An 18,644-nucleotide genomic window follows, 5' to 3' on the forward strand; every position below is an offset into this window, starting at 1 on the left:
TGAGGTCCGCTAACCACTATAGCACCGCTATTGACTGCTTAGACGGTGATGTGTATTTGAAGCTATGATGATCAAAATTTGTTTTTCGGGTGTTAGACAAATCTCTCTTTTTTTTGCCTAGGGTGGAAACCTTCGGTGCAGTTATGGTGGATGTTCGATTTTGTCTCATCACCAAGATATGAGCTTCCAAATATATTCAGGTTTTACGGTTTACCATTCCTATTTGTTTATGTTACGCAAGCCTGGCGTCTATTAGAGAAGGACAAGGCTATTATTGTCTTCTTAATGTTTGTTTTTGTATTAATTACAAGTAGGGAAAACTGTGATTTCTGGTATAGCTACGTATAGAAGAGGATTGAACAACATGAAAAAAACTTAAAGCTGCTCTCATCTCATGAATCAAGTTAGGTCTTTAGTACAAGTGTGTGATTGTTTTAACAGGTTCATATGTTATTATATTGTTTTATATATTATATATTTGAATGCAATGCTATAGAAGAAGTTTAAATAATTAAATGTAGGGTAAAGTTCTTGTACAAATAATCTTAACATACTAAACATACAAATTGAAGGAAAACTCAAAAAGACAAGGTGGCATTTTTGTAATTATCAATAACTATCAAAGTTACTCTACAAATATACCTAAAAAAACCTAACCACTCCCCCCACCCCCAAAAAAAACCTAAACCCCCCCCCCCACCCCCCAAAACCTAAAAAAACCTAAACCCCCCCCCCCACCCCCCAAAAACCTAAAAAAAAACCTAACCCCCCCCCCCACCCCCAAAGACCTAAAAAAACCTAACCCCCCCCCCCACCCCCCACCCCCAAAAACCTAAAAAAAACCTAACCCCCCCCCCCCCTCCCCCAAGCTAAAATGCTAAAAACTAAACCCCCCAAAAAACCTAAAAAAATCTAAAAAAATAAAAAAAAAAACACACAAATTATTTTATTTTATTTTTTAACATTTTTTATTAAAAAAATCGCTACTTTTAGTAGCAGCCAAAAAAAAATTTTTTTTTTTTTTTTTGCTAACGAAATGTAGCGATTTTTTAATAAAAAATTTGTGTTTTTTTAGGTATTTTTGGTTGTAACTTTGATAGTTGGTGGTAATTACAAAAATGTCACCTTGTCTTTTTGGGTTTTCCTTCAATTTGTATGTTTAGTATGTTAAGATTATTTGTATTTGATCTTTTGCCATTAAATGTAAAGTCATACATGGATTATGCCTTCGGACGTGTTTACGATTCACTTATATTTCAATAAAAAAACTAGATATTTGGTATCACTTATTCTTATCATTCATTTTAATTGCACAAGTCGAGTTTAGAATGTGCATCAGTCCAAGTCCATATCGTTTCTTTGCTACTTTAACTTCTGCATTATAATCCGCACTAAACAAAGGTTGAGAGACGCATAGCTTACGTAAATGATTTGGCTCACATATTAATGATGGCTCGACTTGATTTAACGTTTCCTTTTAGGATATACTATGGTGGCCGCGCTGCAACGCGCGCGGTTGTCCATCTAGTTTTTAACTATTTGTTTACTTTTTGGTTCTATTTTTTTAACATTTATTTATTTTATAATAATATTTATTTCATCAATTAATAATTTTTTTTAATAATTTGTGTATGTTAACCTTTTAGATACATAACTATGTTTGATTTTCCAACATTTCGATACAAATCTTATTGAAAACGGATAAATTGCCACTACCATAACAAATGAACAACCGACCGAACAACATCTCTACCGATATTCAATTTAATGGTTTTTCGTAAATCCTATTGAAAATGGATACCGTGACGTTACGAATGTATACCGACCGAATGACATCGGGATTGGTATCCGTATTTATTTCTATGGTTTTTTCATTCGACCATATTACTATTGTATTGTACCATACCGAGCCGAACGAAACAACATCGCTACCGGTACCCATGTTAATTTTTATGGTTCTCGGTTTCGATAATATTTTTTTTTTGTACAACTCAGTATGCGAATCAATACCGAAACTGTGACGAACTGAACCAATATCATCCAAACAATATTGGTATCAGTATCGTGTTCATTTTAATGGTATTCGATCGATGTAAAACACGTGTTGATTGCTACACCAAATGCATGTATCGTACCGGTACGGAAATGAGAATCGATCCCACCGCGAAGCGTAGGGGAAATCAACTAGTTTTACGAAAGATGAAAAGACGTAAATGGACAAATATAAGATAATATATTCCATCATATATCAGTGAAATATGTTTTTCAAGTTATATTAGAACTTTCTATAACATTTTATCATCATTTATTTTTCGACATGACGGATATATTTTTTACCAGACTAATCCACCCACTAAGCTTTGATCTAATCTATATTTGTGAATGAAATGGGAGAACATGACTTGTTTGTGTTCTTCATTAATTTAACCTAAATCGAACAAAGGAGACTGTTTGTTTCACGAGCAGATGTCTGAATGGTTCAGATATTTGCCTTTGAATGGTTAAGCATTATACATAGTCTAAATGGTTAAGACCTCTAATCTGATTTGGTTAGACATTTGTCTCTGATCGGTTAAGCATTATACAGACTTTTAATGGTTCAGACCTCTTACCGGTTCAACACTTAATGGTTCAGACATCTTGTTGGTTCAGCACCTAACCATTCAGATGTTGTCAAACAGCCTCTAAATTTGTGTTTGTTGTTAACATCTTAAATGAACATGAACTAATGAACACGTTATTATAGGCAATTACTCTAGATTTCGATAAATCATTCGCATTCTTAATTATAAACATGTTCGATATGATTTCCAAATAGATAACTAAGAGATAAAGTCTAAATGTTTGCTTAGTTATCTTGAACTAATAAATTATTAAATATTTATTCGGAAAGGAAACTTAATAAATAAATTATTATAAGTACTTATATTTTTAGTGTACTATTTTTTTAAATATATAAGAAGTTAACATAATAAAAGTCTTAGCGAATATATTATAGACATCCAAGAACATAAATAAACAAATGAAGGCATTCTTCATATTCATCATTTTAATTACACGAAAAAGTCATTCATAATTGTTCATTAGATATAAACGGAAAAACTAATGGCGTGGTGATATCCTAGGATATGGCTCATTAGATATGAACTTCTATATTGAAATAAAAACCATCAACCATTCATTTGTATCCTATTTTAGAGATAACAACTAAAAGAAATGAAAATCACAATTATCAACTCACAATAAAAGTAGGAACAATTGACATGGAATTGTCACCGATGAAAAGAAATATGAAGAGATCATGGCAAGACGAATAGTCGACGAATGACCACAAGCATTTTGAACTATCATCGGGCGTATACATATCATAATAATGCAATGGAATTTATTTATATACAAATAACAAAACAAGCAAAGATGATTACGTCAAATAAAATGTTACATGATGAAAATTCTCCAAAAGCAAATGTTAATTTTAATTCAAATAAGTTTAATAAACACACGAGACCCCTAATTGTAACCTTTTTTTTTTCTAGGTTTCATTGGAGGAGATGAGTTAGAATGGGGGAGGAGAGCGAAAGGACCTGCCGCTTACTACATATGGATACGACTGAGATTGAGAATAATGCACGATGTTCTTGATCTTCTTAACTCCTTCATTGTATATATTAAAACCGAATATTGCCCCAATTGTTAACCCCACCACAATAGCGCATACGCATGCGATGCATATCATCAAACAACATGTCCTCATTTATATGTTTAGATAGACTTTTTGATTATTGAGTGAAAACCACCTTTGATTGAATCTATGATATAGAATTCTAACAAAGTCGCTCCCAATAAAGATCAACGTTTATGCAAGTGTGAATTTGAGAGGAAAGTTAGTGATGATGACGATAACGAGAATATGATTTTCTTTTTGTTGTGGATATATAATTTTTTTATCAATATAATTTACAAATACATTGAAGAGATAGGGAGAGTGGGAGACACATCATTTTATAAATCACTTATGTAGTTAAAGTATTTGTAACCGTTCATTATTTTACAAAAATTGACCGGTGATGGTTACACAAAGATGATTGAATGGATCACATAGTCAAGTGAGCATAACATATTGAGAATATTGTGGAAGGTGAATAATTGGTAAAAAAAATTGATGTTGGTTTATATTTAAAGATGCATGAACCTTAATTTTATTCATAGTTAATAATTAATAATTATTATATAACATAATTAACATGTGCTCGTGTCTTTATGTCCTTCAAAGTTAAACAAAAAAAAAAAAAAAAACCATTCAAAGGATATCAATACTTGCCATTTAAATCCTTATTTACGGAAAGCATATGAAACCTTAATGTTCTATAGCCGATGCTAAGATCAATATTCTAATTTCTAACGATTAAGAGATCGCGAGCTTATTGTACATGATTAAGGGTTTGGATTCTAACGACTAAAAGATCATGAGCTATTAGAACTCTATTGTGTGTTGTAACTTACGATATGAGAGTCTGGAGTGATACTAGGAGCCTTTATAAGCTTTAGATGATCTTATGTGTGTGACGAGGTAGGTAAACCGGTCAACACCTATTCAAAACTAGATATTTTGTAATTATCATAATTAAACTAGAATTATGACCCGCCGCAATGCGGCGGGATTCTTTAGTTATAACTAAGTCGATTTAGGACTCGCACATTATCTTGAACCTGTCAAACGCGAAAAAATAGACGATGTAAAAACGTTCACCCACACACGCACGTGGTGTCGTGTTAACTCGCGAAGTTTAGAACGAAGCGTAAAAACGCTAAACCAAAGACGCACGTTGCGATGTGCTAAGTCACAAAATTTAGAACGAAGCATAAAGCGAAAAATTTGCGGAAAATGAAAACTGTTGTGAGAGTAGATTGCAAAAGATAAAAAGTTTTGGATTAAAGTAAAAAAAAAAACAAATAGTTTTGGGTTAAAAGTAATTTATGAAATACTTTTGGGTGAAAAGTAAAAAAATATTTTTTGGAAAAATCCTCAAAGTCAAGGTTACAACAACCATATGCATAACAATTTTTTATTTGAAAAACCCCAGGGGTGTAAAACTGTGCCAAATAGCATCAATGCCACATTACCGCAACGACCACCAACACTGAAGTTACGACGGAAATTAGACCGAAACGCTAAACATGGAAGTTAATAACTAAGTCGATCTAGGACCCGCATGTTATGTCGAACTTGTCAAACGGGGAAATAATAGACGATGTAAAAACGTTGAACCACACACGCACGTTGCATTGTGTTAACTCACAAAGTTTAGAACGAAACGTAAAAACGTTGCGATGTTTTAACCAGCAAAATTTAGAACGAAGCATAAAGCGAAAAATTAGCAAAAAATGAAAACTATACAGGACTAAAGTTGAAAGTAAAAAAAAGTTTTGAGAGTAGATCGTAAAAAATAAAAAGTTTTGGGTTAAAAGTATAAAAAAACAAATAGTTATGGGTTAAAAGTAATTTTGCAAATACCTTTGGGTGAAAAGCAAAAAATTGAATTTTTTTTTGAAAAACTCCCAAACCATTGGGTACAAGATATATATGCACAAAAATGTTGCTAATTTATAGTGTTTTAATTTTAATAATGATACACGTCATTAGTTATTGAAATCTTCAAAAAGTATGGAATATTGAGTATATCTCATACTTTTTAGGAACAAATCCCAATTCGAATACAATTCCCAAGGGAAAATCCTAACCGGCCGAACATTATAAATACAAGGTTCGTCAACAGAAAAGGCATACAATCTCCCCCTTACTTTTATACATACTTTAATTCTCCCAACATAAACTTATTTTTACACTGGAGGGTGGTCGCAGTGACAACCCAATTCCTGTAGCAAGCCTAACGGTGTTCTATTTTGTAGTTATAAGCTTCAGATTGTCGTCGTGTAAGATAACCAAGATCCAGATTCCCCATAAGATTCGTCCTCGTTTCTTCGTAGCCGCCAATCCTGGGAATTGTATTCGAATTAGTTAAGAACTACCATTGTTATCTACCATGACGAGCAATCAAGCCACCATATAAACGACGGATGTTGTTTTTGTTTCATTCAAAAATCGTGGGTCGCAACCCATCCTCGCCTTCACGATAGCACCGACGGCTCCCAACGTAACCCGAGCTTTGAGTTATGACTTTGACGAGGAAGACGTTTTGGCCCCAAAGTTTGAAGTAAGGTTGTCTCAAGCAACATCAGGATCCTCAGCAAGAACCCTGTCAACTACAAGTGTTTCGTTTATACCGGCATCAAGGGTTACAAGAAACCAACACATAACACAAGTCACCACTCAGTCATCCGTTGCTACACTGTCATACGCGGCCACGACACCATTCTCCACAATTGTATTACATACCATGATCTCTCGCTATGTCGCCGTTATATACGACAACACTAACGCGACGTTGTCTGCACCGCCGCAATAAAACATTGTCATGATGATTGTGTCGTCATTCACTCCAGGTAACCAACCTTTCATGCCTCAATGTCTCGTACGAAAAAATGGGGGCAGGCTATGACTACTACCACATACTGCCATACGGATACATGTCACCACCTGTGGGAGGACCTAGTTAATCGTATAATTACAGCCCGCCCCCATCCGGAGGACTAAGTCAACCATATCTGTATCAATACTATCCGCCATACTCGCTAATGACCAATTGGTGAAGGACCCGAGAGCACAACAACAACAAATGCACTCCTAGGCCCATGAGAAACAAGGCGCATGCAACATCTAACCTACGACGGACAAGCGCGAACACCTGCTAACCATACCATAATCCGTCTTAGTCTAATAATGGTAACGACTTTATAGAACCGTATAACTATGACCGACAACACAATACCCCTAAAGAAGATGATTTGACAAAACCGTATAAGCCACGAGCACTTGTTATCAACTCAAAGTTCACCAGGCGTATCTAATAATAAAACAAATCTATATAATTATTATCTAATAATAATTATTTCTCGTTTTGCCGAATAACGACTATTCTCCGCTCATTAGGCAAATGCTTTGACTTTATTTTATTCTTAATAAAATAACAGTCTTGATTTGTTATCAAATAATAAATCACTACTCAACGAGACCTATTATTTCCAGAAAATTAACTGTTTCGCAAACATTTAATTCATCAAGTATTTCAGTAAATACTCGTACTCCACGATTAATCCGCTTTTTGTGATCTATATTATTTAACACTTAAATATTATACTTTGTTCATCGTCCAAAGTGTAACTCTTTGGATTATATCTTAGTAGTAATATTAAATAATCGACAATTGGACACCTAGTTCCAATAGGGGACGGGTATGGGATTGTAACACCCTAAAACTCGAATTATCTAGTTGTTAATATGTTATCACGTTTAAAAGAAGGAGATGTAATAACTAGGTTATCAAACCAAGTTAAATGCTTGGTTTAAACAAATAAGAATAGGAATTGGGTAAATTATGAACAATGGCAAACATGAGGGGTTGATATGGACAAAAGGAAAAGTTAAAATATAAACAAAAAAAATAACCCTTAAACCACACACCTGGGCGTGTGTTCGATCAGAAGAAGAGAAAGAAAAGGGGTCAAACCCTAGAACACCAAAATCTATCAAATTGAAAGGGGAATTGAAGCCTAGTTGAATGCATGAACTAAGAATGATGATCATCTAAGCATACCCAACATCAAGTAAGTCGAAATTTGCAATTTTGAGATGTTTGATTTTGTGGGTCTAGTATAATTCGGGTATGTAATGCAAAAAATTGGTATGAATAATGGCTGCTATGGTTGTCAAAACATCAAGAGATGTTAAATTTTGAATATGAGCATGGATTAGGCAAAACCCACTTGCATGTCAAGGAATGGCTAGAATTTTTGAGATTCTACATGTTAATTTGGTTGTTGTTGATGAACTTGTTATGAATAATTGATGTTACAACCATATGTTCATAGTTAGGATGAAATATTGTTATGAACTTGATTTATTGTTAATAAGTTATGTGAAGAATTAGTAGGAATCACGCTTTAAAAGCTTGTACATAATGTTTTACAAATGCGAAACCCGCCAAGTGTTCGATGAAATGCCTAAGAGAATAAATTTGTGAAATTGTATGAAAGTTGTGGGTAAATATGTATAAAAAGTGTTCATGGTGTAGTCGTTAGCAAAATAATATGTTAAGTGTGCTTAAGGTGGAGTCCATATGAGAATTCGGATCGAATGTATGGTTTGGTAAAACTTATGCATTAGGTACTTGTACCTTGTGCTTAAATGGTGTGATGCTCACCATGTATTTGATGCACTTGATTTATGGTAGTTAAAAGTGAATGTGTATGAATGTGAAACGAATAGCTTATTGGTAAGTACTAATGTTGGAATTATGTCGTGTACGTATGTATGATAATAAAATTGATTAAGTAAATGTTGAACAATGTGGTTGTCAGTTCATGTCTTATGCGTGATAAAATTTGACTATTAAAAGTCTATGTAGCTAAGGGTTGGAAATGGATGTGATATGAATGAACACGCATACTAACTCTGATATGGGTATAATGACTTGAAAGGATAGGAAACCCCAAATTGGCATGGACTCAAGTATGGAAGGCTAACGGATCAAGAGGAAATGAGGAAGCTATGCACAAACTTGGATGCACGAGGTAAGTGATTCCGTAATCACTTCTTAGTATGTTTAAGTAATGTAGCGTTTTAATTAATTAATTAAACATGATGTCTAAAGTCAAATGTGGCTTAGGATGTATGAAATTAGTGGATTTCATTAAGTAGACCAATGGGTCAAATTAAGGTCTTATGATTATGGTGAAATGTTGCATAAGATATGGCTACCGTACTATAACTGGTTAATGGGTAGAATTGCTTGTAAGTACGTGATCCGGGAATCGGAGATGCGGTTTAATGGTCAACATAATCAGAGGTGGGTTTGGTTTAATAGATAAACCATTATGTAAGTGGAGGTTTTAGTAACGAAGTTTGATTCGTAGACTTAAATGAAATGAATGAGTTTAACGAATACCGGGTATTGGGTGTGTAAACCCCAAGTACGAAACTCCGGATAAAGTAAAAGTATTATGATTATAATGTTCATGTATGTTTTGGGATAAAACAAATGAGTGGTTTGATGAAAACATGAACGGGTCGAATAATTAGAAAATGACTATTAAGTCGAAAGCGCGTAAGTTAAGAATTTCCTTTAACCGAAAGTGGGATATGAAGTCCATATGATAGAGGGTTAAATTACGATCACGTAGGAAAAAGAATCGGGTAAATCGGATAAAAAATGAGAGAGTTATGTCCGTTTTGGTAAGAATTAATGGCTGGGAAAAGTGCAGAGCTAACACGGCCGGGTGGTGAGTTGACACGGCCGGGGGAAGGTTCTGTCAAAAATATTATTTATGTGATTTATGCATCGTAGGCTTCAGTATATTATCCGTGGACTACGGTGGGCCTCCCAAACATGATTTCGAGTGTTCCCTTGACGATTATAAGTTGTAAACCCAAGTCTAAGCCTCATGTAATTTATATAAGAGTATGATAGATGTATGTAATGAAGTTGGACATGCATTACATGTAAATGGTATACAAGAATGCGTACGGAACACGTAGGTATGAATACATGATTGTAGGTATGATTGAATGTATATTAGGTATGTAGATGTGTATGATTGTAAGTATGTATGTGTTCAAGTATGTGCGAATGCATGATTTGGATGCATTTGAGAATTAACGTTACTAACAATTCCCTTGAGTTTGGGATGTAATGCAGGAATGAGAATGTCGGATTCTTATGAAGTCGAAGCCGAACTCGGAACAAGAGACTTAGAGAGAATAGTCGAATGAATCGAAGCTATATTGTCGAACATTATACGAAAGTTAATTGTGTGAGAATATTGTTGTATGAGGTTGTTAATGACTAATGATTAAGTTGTATGTGATATTCACAGGTACCATATGGATTTCTTCTTCTACTAACAAAGATGAGCGGACGAGGATCGAGTCAAGAGCAAGGATTGTACGGGAAGGATCGGTCACATAGTTTAACAAATGTAGGTCCAAAGTATTAATATAATGGAACGTGGTAAATACTTTTTAATGAGTGTATGACATTGGTATTCGAACTTTCCTGTAAGTACTATGTCTATTAAAGAACGAAATTTTGGGTTCATATTTTCCGCTGTGTTGTATTTTTAAGTTTTTACAAGTTAGTCTTACAGGGAATTGTTCATAATACGAACGGGTCATGCCCAATTTTTGTTAAATTATAGTATGATAATATCACATTTAGGAAGGTGAAACCTTGGGTGTTTCAAGTTGGTATCAGAGCCATGGTTTGAGTGAAATCAAGTAGAAGGAGGTAAATACTTGAACTCAAACGGTGTGCTCTCGTGACCAAGAACCCGTACAATCCAAGACTCGATCAAGGCCTAAAGGCAAAAGCGAATGTAAGTATGTATTAGATTATGTATTTGAAGGAAACTAATAGTATTTTATGTGAAGGGTAAGCACAATGGTTTGGAAGGGAGAATCCGTGAATGCGGTCTAGGACCGACATCAAGGCATGTAATAGTACAAATTGATCCCAGATACGTAAATTTAATATGTGGGTAATTGTAATGTTAAAACCTAGCAAGTAAAGGAAAATTTTAAATGAAATATATTAGTAGAATGATAATGAAGTTTTGAAAATGTTACACGTGCCGAAACCAAATTCTTCGGACATAAGGTGGCGATCACACGAAGACACGAAACTAGTATGTGGATTGTGTACCTGGCCAGTACACAAGAAACGTACGACGTTCGTGAGACCGTGATAATTGTTACAGGTATGTCCGTAGAATTAGGTAGTAGGTGGACGTGAGGGTGACGAGAAACGTAAGTGTCACACCCCAACCGATGGCGGAATCATCGGGGCGCGGCACTGAGCGAAACAGATTGTTCAGAAGTTTCCACAACAACTATCATACAATTCAGTTATATAACACGTCCCATACCGTGTCCCAAATAATAACAAGTTATCATAGAAATCAACTAAACAATATGGGAACTGTTCCGACAACTCAAATTCTTAATTATTACAGACCGAATGTAAATATTGTTTTAAGACCTCTAGACGGCTAACTATAGATCTTACTGACTACAGGTGCCAGTACAAGATCTACAGATAATTATGACCCTGGAGCAGGTATATGGACACTGTCCTAAGGTCACAGGCTCCTAGAAGTTTATTATTGCCTCGCTTCCCTAGCACGCTAGTAGCTTAAACACCTGTCACATACGTTAAAATAAAAGTCAAAACATATAATGTAAAGGTGAGTACACAAGTTTGATATAGCATATAAAGTTCGAAAGTTTACGCATAACCAAGCACGTACACAAGGGCAAACGATGCATGTAAATTATCAACATGGGACCATCGATACCAATGACTTCAAGTTGACTGTCCGAGACAGTTCGCAATACATGATTACCACCGTAATCCATGCAAGTAATTGTCCTTAGCAACCCCCGTGTGAACGGGTGCTGAGTCCAAACTATAGTACTACGTTGCTAAAGCAGGTAGATAGCACTCCACGTGTAAACATAATAAACAGCAATCATTTAGACAAGTAATACATGCAAGTAGGTTAGCGTTCAAATAGTTTGTGTTGTTTGTGAATTTGATAGATTACGTATGTAACACCCAAAAGTGCTGAAAGCAAAAAGGGATCGAGTATACTCACAGTGGTTGGTTGTGGATTGAGAGGAGCACTGAGAATAGGTTAGCCTGAATAGTTCGATAACACAACGATGAGTAACGCGGAAAAGTAAACAATGTACTTGGATCGAGTAGGCCATTCGATCGGACAGCAGTTCGATCGAGTGGGCTGTTCGATTGGTTTGAAAGTCCGTTCGAACATCCATTCGATCGGCCGGCTGGCTCGATCGGCTGGTTCCTTCAAGTGGATTGTTTCTTCCTTTGATGTGAAGGATGTGTTTGTGTATGATGGTTTGTACTACCTTTCAGATTGGCCGATCGAACAGCTGTTCGATCGGTTAGCCCAACCGATCGGTTAGCATTGCATTGTTTTCAAATATGTCACTCGATCGGTTGGCATGCTCGATCGGGTGACATTCCAATGTTAAGTGTTTTGAAGTGTAGTATCTCATGATTCGAGTAGTAATGATTACAATCGAGTGGCTTGATCGATCGAACAGAACTCTCTCAATACTACACCTTATGAGTTTGTGGGACTAAGTGCTAGTCGATCGGTTAGCCTAGTCGATCGGCTGGCATAGTCGTTCGGTTGGGCTGTTCGATCGAACAGCCTAGCCGTTCGGCCAGCTTCTCGATTCGGTTAACCTATCACTTAACACTTGGTTATTCCCGTTGTTTGTTGATGTTTTAGAGATATTTTGACTACGAATTGAACCACAAAGCTGAAGTCCCTACTTAGTCTACTGACTCGAGCAGGAATCACCCAAGCTCGGCCAGAGGCGGTTTGGAACTTAAGTTTAACGTTCTACCCGAAATCGGTATATCTCTCGGTAAAACCCGAATCTTGAACCATGTGTTTGCTTAGATTGATTTGTAAGTCGGTTCAAGTCTCGTTTTCACCTTTTTGAGTGTAAAAGAGTTGAAAGATAGATGAAAACCCATCTTCCAATCCTTTTCCACCGTGAAATGTTAAGATCTTTGGAAGATTTTAGGTTATTTATGTGGAAATCGGTTAGATCTAAGCTATTCATGGTGGAATGATGTCAAAACTTAGTGTTCTTGAAGAACACATGATGACATCACCCAAGAACACCTAGATCTTGGTGATTTCATGGATGAAATCCAAGTTTTGAAAGATAGAAAGATGTAAAATCGATTAATGAACAAAAACGTACAAGGATTAGAGCGAAATACTTACCGGTTTGAGAGAAATCTGAGATTTAGTGAGAAGAAGAGGCTGGTCGGTCAGAGCTTTTCCAAAAGTGGAAAGTTTGACAAGGACAGCCCTATTTATAGGCTTCCAAAAGAGGAAAGGGTCAGCTGATCGAACAGCATCCCTGATCGAGCAGCTGTCCGATCGAACAGCCTGTTCGATCGGCTAGCCTGTTCGATCAGGTTGCCCTGTTCGATCGGCTTGCCTGGTTTTGAGTGTTTCGCGACGATTTTTGATATTTCGACTTCGATGAACGATGATTTGAGGATGATAGAATTCCTAATCAAATTACTTTTAGTCTCAACTACTATATCTAACATACGAGCATCCTTACAACCATTTCGGGTTCGATTTTCATTGAGTTTGATTCACCTTTGAGTCTTGATTGATTTGATTGATTCAGCACACACTTTAACATAAAAGTAAACATGCACAAGTAACACGTAAGGCACACACACACGTATAGAAGTACTAAAATCCCCACACTTGAGTTTGATGCTTGATTCGATTCACCTTGGTTATTGATTGATTAGCTTTATTGCGTTGTTACTTCCTATTATTCACAGTCGGTCGTTGATTCACAGTTCGATTATCGGCCGATTAGTTTGATTATACAACACTTACTCCAAATAATATGAAAATCAAAATGAAACTAAAATGAAATTAATCTTTATTAACCTTTAATTCCAATAACAGTCAACTCTTGACTTTGACTTTGACTTTTGGGAAAACACGGGGTGTTACAGTCTCCCCTCCTTTAGGGAATTTCGTCCCGAAATTAGGCCGAGAACCGTACATCGCCGTGTGATTTTACCAATTTGATGCTTCAGATCTATCTGAACAACTGCGGGTACTTGGCCTTCATGTCACTTTCGAGTTCCCAAGTGAACTCCGCGCCTCGTTTGCCTTCCCATCGTACCTTTACAATAGGAATGCGAGAGCGTCTGAGTTGCTTGGTCTGTCGGTCCATGATTTCGACAGGCTTTTCCACGAAGTGTAGCGTCTCGTTGACCTGAAGATCGTCGAGTGGTATTATTGCGTCGTGGTCGGCAACGCATTTTCGAAGGTTTGAAATATGGAAAGTCGGGTGGACATTGCTGAGTTCCTCCGGTAATTCGAGTTTGTAGGCAACTTTACCGATCCTTTCCAGAATCTTAAAAGGTCCAACAAATCGAGGCGCAAGTTTCCCTCTTTTGCCGAATCGGACTACTCCCTTCCAAGGTGATACCTTTAGGAGCACGTAGTCGCCAACTGCAAATTCGCGGGGCCTGCGTCGTTTATCGGCGTACATCTTTTGTCTGTCCCGGGCCTTTACCAAGTTTTCCCTTATCTGGTGGATCTTGTCAGTCGTTTCTTGCAGGATCTCGGGCCCAGTCAATTGTGAATGACCGACCTCGTGCCATACAATAGGCGAGCGACATCTCCTACCATACAAGGCTTCGAAAGGTGCCATTTCGATGCTGGAGTGATAGCTATTATTGTACGAAAATTCGACCAACGGTAGGTGTTTGCTCCAACTACCACCAAAATCGATAACACACGCACGGAGCATGTCTTCAATAGTACGTATCGTTCTTTCAGTCTGCCCGTCGGTTTGCGGGTGGAATGCGGTACTCAAATTCAGCGTCGTACCAAGAGCTGCTTGAAAAGTTTCCCACAATCTCGATGTAAACCGAGCATCGCGATCAGAAATGATGTCTCGAGGCGTACCATGATTCTTAATGATCTCGTCGGTGTAGATTTGGGCTAGCTTGGCCACCTTATAGTCTTCTCGTATTGGCAAAAAGTGGGCTGATTTGGTTAGACGGTCGACTATAACCCAAATACTGTCGTGACCTGATGGCGTGGTCGGAAGCTTAGTTATGAAATCCATAGCTATGCTTTCCCACTTCCATACGGGTATCGGCGGTTGTTCGAGTAAGCCTGAAGGTCTTTGGTGTTCAGCCTTAACTCTTGCACAAGTTAAACAGCTACCAACATATAGAGCAATATCCCTTTTCATCCCAGGCCACCAGTACTTGTAGCGAAGGTCCTGGTACATTTTGTCCGCACCGGGATGAATGGAATATCGGGATTTGTGGGCTTCGTTCATGATGATCTTTCGCAAATCTGTCCTCCTCGGAACCCAGATTCGGTCCAGATAATAGAATATCCCGTTGGCTTTGCTCACGAGCTGAGTTCCATCGTGATAGATTCGTTCTTTCTTCAACGTACGCTCGTTAAAGCAAGCGTGTTGTGCTTCGCGGATGAGAGCTTCGAGGTTATACTGAGCCTGGATGTTTCGAACACCTATCACGTAATTCTTTCTGCTGAGGGCGTCTGCAACTACATTCGCCTTGCCTGGGTGATAACGGATCTCACAGTCGTAGTCGTTGAGAAGTTCTACCCATCGGCGTTGACGCATATTGAGTTCTCTCTGGTTAAAGATATGTTGTAAGCTCTTGTGATCGGTGAAGATCGTACACTTTGTACCATACAGGTAGTGTCGCCAAATCTTTAAGGCAAAGACAACTGCGCCTAGCTCGAGGTCATGGGTTGTATAGTTCTTCTCGTGGATTTTGAGCTGTCGAGATGCGTAAGCTATAACCTTGTCTCGTTGCATGAGAACACAGCCAAGTCCAAGGTTTGAAGCATCACAATAGACAACGAAGTCATCGCTTCCGTCCGGCAGTGTAAGAACTGGTGCATGGCACAGCATGTGTTTGAGGGTTTGGAAAGCAGTCTCCTGCGCGGTTCCCCACACAAAAGGCTTGTCTTTATGAGTAAGGGAGGTAAGCGGTACAGCAATCTTTGAGAATCCTTCGATGAATCGCCGGTAGTAACCAGCTAATCCGAGAAAAGAGCGAACTTCTGACGGATTCTTTGGCGTAACCCATCCCTTGACTGCCTCAATCTTTGTAGGATCAACGTGTATACCCCGACTATTCACAATGTGACCCAGAAATTGAACTTCCTCCAACCAGAACTCACACTTGGAGAACTTGGCGTAGAGTTGGTTTCCCTGAAGCAACTCGAGAACCAATCGCAAATGCTGCGCATGTTCGGCCCTCGATCTGGAATAAATCAGGACATCGTCGATAAATACAATGACGAAACGGTCTAAGAACGGTTTACACACGCGATTCATTAGATCCATGAAGACCGCGGGTGCGTTGCTCAAACCAAAAGGCATGACAACAAATTCGTAGTGGCCGTATCGGGTTCGAAAAGCGGTTTTGGGTATGTCTTCCTCTTGAATCCGCAACTGATGGTAGCCTGAACGTAGATCAATTTTGGAGAAACACTGAGCACCTTGTAGTTGGTCAAACAGATCATCGATTCTTGGTAAGGGGTATCGGTTCTTGATGGTCAGCTTGTTCAATTCCCGGTAATCGATGCACATTCGGAACGACCCGTCCTTCTTTTTGACGAAAAGGACTGGTGCGCCCCATGGAGAAGTGCTCGGGCGAATGAAGCCTTTTTCAAGTAACTCTTGGAGTTGGTTCGAGAGTTCTCGCATCTCAGATGGAGCGAGTCGATACGGAGCTTTGGCCACTGGGTTGGCTCCTGGAATAAGGTCGATTCGAAAGTCGATATCACGACTTGGAGGTAATCCAGGAAGATCATCAGGGAACACCTGAGGAAATTCTCGGACAACAGGAACATCCTTGACTTCAACTTTCCTTTTCTTGTCCGTCTCTGCTACAACAATGTTGGCCAAGAAGGCTCGATATTCCTTGCGGAGATATTTACGAGCTTGAAGACAGGACATGAGCTTGAGATCTTTTGCAGTAGTTTCACCATAAACACATAGAATATCACCACTAGCTAGCACAAAACGTATCATCTTATCGGAACACACAACTTCAGCACGGTTTTCACGAAGAAAGTCCATGCCTACTATGACATCGAAACTTCCGAGCTGCATTGGAATGAGATTAATCGGGAACATATGATTGTTGAGCTCGAGAGTACAATCACGGAGCACAGAATTGACAGCAATGGTTCTTCCGGTAGCGATTTCTACTTCGAAGGGTGACGAAAGATAAGAGCGCTTACGTCTAAGAAGCTTCTCAAATTCAAATGACACAAAGCAGTTATCGGCTCCAGTATCAAACAAACATGATGCATATATACCATTCACAAGGAACGTACCATTGACCACGTTGTTATCAGCTTGAGCCTGGCGTGCGTTGATGTTGAAAGTTCTGGCGTGAGCGGCTTGTTGTTGAGGCTGCTGTTGTTGTTGCTGGGGTTGTTGAGCTTCTTGTTTCACCACTCTGTTCGGGCACCGGTTTGCGAAGTGGTTAGGGTCACCACATGCAAAGCAGGTCCGAACATTGTTTGCCGGGGCCTGTGCAGCTTGAGGAGCTTGAGGAGCTTGAGGAGCAGGTAGCAGGGCTTGGTTAACGGCGGCTTGAGCTTGCGTTTGACGAGGACCATAGCGGCAATTCGCAGTGAAATGCCCGTAAACGTTGCAGTGGACACAGAAACGGCAGGCCACACCCACCGGGTGATGATAAGAACATGTAGCACAGAGTGGGTGGGGGCCGGTGTACGCACGCTTAGCCGGCGGCGCATTGATCACTGGCGCATTGCGCTGTGGTTGTTGCTGTTGTGGCGGTACTGACTGAAGAGGAGCAGCATTGGTTGCGGCGGCGCAACTCTTGTTCTTCTTTCTTCTTCTCGAGGACTTGGAGGCTTGAGCAGTAGGGTTGTCGGTTGATGCGGCAGAAACTTGATGCAACGACTTGGATGGCTTATCCCAGACACCAGCCTTAACTCGCTTGTCGTTAATCTCGGCAGCGAGTAGGTAGGTTTCCTCGATTGATGCGGGTTTGGCGGCGAACACGTAATCTGCAACACAATCCGGAAGAGCACGGATGTATTTCTTGATGGTCATCTCGGGAGTCTTGACCTGGTCTGGACAGATAATGCTCAGTTGTTTGAAACGGGCGGTGAGACCAGCGTTGTCGCCCTCCTTCTGCTTGATGGTCCAGAACTCATCCTCCAACTTTTGGCGTTCGTGGGGAGGACAGAACTCGTCCAGCATGATAGCCTTCAGTTCCTCCCACGTCAGCTCGTAGGCAGCGTCGTTCCCGCGCTTATTCCTTTCGGCTGTCCACCAGTCCAATGCCCGCGACTGGAAGACACCGGTAGCATTGAGAGTTCGAAGATGATCCGGGCATCCGCTTTGACGAAGGGTAACTTCCACTGAGTCAAACCAGTGAAATAAGCCTGTAGGGCCCTCTTCACCGGTGAACTCCTTCGGTCCACACGCCTTAAATTGCTTGAAACTGAACGGAGCTTTGCTGGGTTCAGTGAGGGTTCGGGATTCTTCCGACGACTTGCTGGTGTTTTCGTACACCTCGCTGACAGCTTTTGCTACAGACCTTGAGATGAGCTTGGCGAGACGTCGGTCTCTCTTTTCCTGACGAGAAAGGTTTTGGCGAATTCTTGATGATGACGACATGGTCTGCAATAGACATCGCCATAGGGCTCAACACAACGAATTCGAATCTCGCACGTCTTAGTTTACTAAAGCTTAGAATCACGTCGCATCTCACGTCACGTAACACATATAAACACATAAGCACATAATCATAGAGGCACATAAGCACAGAAGCAATTAGAGCACATAAGCAATTAAGCAAATAGAGCACTTAATTTCCTAAACACGTACGCATTTTTATCACAGAGGCAATTAA

The 18,644-nt window shown here is 39.1% G+C and overlaps 1 long non-coding RNA gene across 2 annotated transcripts; it reads left to right on the forward strand.

Annotated features, from left to right (window-relative positions):
- The first annotated feature begins 7,588 nt into the window (after nt 1-7,588).
- LOC110891950 lies at nt 7,589-10,202 on the forward strand. Of its 2 annotated transcripts, none has more exons than XR_002565697.2 (3): nt 7,589-7,725; nt 8,599-8,691; nt 9,994-10,202. It is a non-coding gene; the product is annotated as an uncharacterized LOC110891950 (long non-coding RNA). The 2 variants fall into 2 exon arrangements; XR_002565696.2 differs by lacking the exon at nt 9,994-10,202 and adding an exon at nt 9,816-9,986.
- Nucleotides 10,203-18,644: the final 8,442 nt, after the last annotated feature.

The sequence above is a fragment of the Helianthus annuus genome, chromosome 11 (genome assembly GCF_002127325.2).
Source record: "Helianthus annuus cultivar XRQ/B chromosome 11, HanXRQr2.0-SUNRISE, whole genome shotgun sequence".
NCBI lineage: Eukaryota > Viridiplantae > Streptophyta > Magnoliopsida > Asterales > Asteraceae > Helianthus > Helianthus annuus.